Genomic DNA, 2082 nt, shown 5'->3' with positions numbered 1-2082 from the left:
AGAACTTTATAGCCTATAAGTTATAAGTTTTACTGATACAAAATAAATTATTTAAACTCAGAGAACTTTATAGCCTATAAGTTATAAGTTTTACTGATACAAAATAAATTATTTAAACTCTTTAATTAATTGATTTTGAACTCTATTGTTACGGGCCAACCAGAGAATTTTATAGAAGTTATAAGTTTTACTGATACAAAAGGAATTATTTAAACTCTTTAATTAATTGATTTTCACTTATTAACTATAAGTCTATACTAAATCTAGTGTTGGCCCGTAGTACAAGTTGAATTATTTAAATCGAGACCGAAAATCAGTAGTAAAGGAAACTACGAATGAATTTCATCTCGTGAAATTATGCTAATAGCTCTCTACCCAGTGAAGTCCCGAAAATTACAATCATATTGAATTGACTACAAAAAAATCATTTTCACCCATGCAAATCGCACAAACCCTCACAAGTAACAAGAAGAAGTTGGATTTAATCATTCATAATATTTACAAAGTGAATTCTATCAATGTATTACGACATCTAACCTTATTCATATACTATATATTGTTTAAGCTCTTTATTAAATATGATTTTCTCATATGTCAACCACATGTCAAGTTTGACATATTGTTCTTAATAACTTGTAATTTTTTATAAATGGACAATGTTACATCACAAATAAAATAATCAAAATAATTTTTTTTAATTAAATAAATTATTAACTACGACATTTTAGAGCATAAATCCTAACAACAAACCCACTAGTAACAAAATCACCTATGACCAAAAAACCAACTCAACGTTGTTATTGAAGGAGATTGAATGACGTCAAAGTGAGCACGAGCTAAGAGAGATAGAGGGTTGACAATGGTGACACAAACACGAACATACAAAGAGGGAGATCGAACAACAAAGCAACAGTGAGATTGAAAGATAGGACAGAAACAAATTCGAGGACGAATGTACAACATAGTAAAGACAAGCGTCAAGCAAATTAAAGACAAATGTAGACGAGTAATGCACAAATGAAGAAGTTCAACCCTAAGATAGCATGTGTCTATTTGAGCGAAGGCAAACGAGGACAAACCAAACCATTTTCGGTTGAATTCACGTCGAAACCAAACCGGTTCGTTCGGTTCTTAACACCCCTTCTCCTCGTCTTCCTAGACTTCCAAAATTTAAAATTCAGTCCTGATATGAACCAAGAGACATCAATCATACAATATGCTTCAATGAAGATGTGGAGAAAAGGTTATCAAAATAATCAAAAGATGTTTCAATTCATGCTACATTGAAGAAGAATAAAGTTTGATTGTTGTAAATTTTGGGTGGGTTATAATTTAGAGTTATTGTGTTTTAAGACTTTTTATTTAATTTCGGTTACATTTACATAATGGCTAATTATGGCCATAAAGTGTGAATGTTACAACTTTTGGAATGCCTTTAATAGTTTCATTTTGAGGCTATATAAAGCCATCTATGTGGTATTTGTAATGAGACTTAGAAGATATAGTAAAAGAAGCATTTGTGCTTTTCTTTAGCCAATGGCTAAGTTTCTTTGCAACTCTATGTAGTTTAGGTTGCATGTAGAATCATTGAAGCTAGACATGATCGATCTTGCTTGTGGAGTGATTCGAATCTCAAACAAGTGTTCTTGTCTTGAGATATTTGATCAACAAGAATCATTGAAGCTAGACATGATCGATCTTGCTTCTGGAGTGATTCGAATCTCAAACAAAATGTTCTTGTCTTGAGATATTCGATCAACAAGGTAATCCGAATCTTATTCCCCTTGTATTGATTCCTTATCTTATCATTTGGTATCAGAGCTTCAGGCTCAAGATCGGATATATGTTTCCTTTGCGTTTCTTTTTAATTTGTTTTTTTTTTTTTTTTTATCTTTTTAGTTTTTAATCGATCCAAAATAAAAAAATTCAATCTGGGCTCTACTAAAAAATTTGAGAGGTAAGAATGAAAGCTTCATTTGTGTAAAAGAGTGTTGTGAGGTCCGTCGTATTTCCATAACTTATTTTTTGCAGCAAAGTTACACAAATAGATTCGAGGACGAATCCTCTTGAAGAAGTGGAGAA

This window comes from Cucurbita moschata, unplaced genomic scaffold (assembly GCF_002738365.1).
Source record: "Cucurbita moschata cultivar Rifu unplaced genomic scaffold, Cmos_1.0 Cmo_Scf00016, whole genome shotgun sequence".
NCBI classification, from domain to species: domain Eukaryota; kingdom Viridiplantae; phylum Streptophyta; class Magnoliopsida; order Cucurbitales; family Cucurbitaceae; genus Cucurbita; species Cucurbita moschata.
This window is presented reverse-complemented; position numbering follows the sequence as displayed.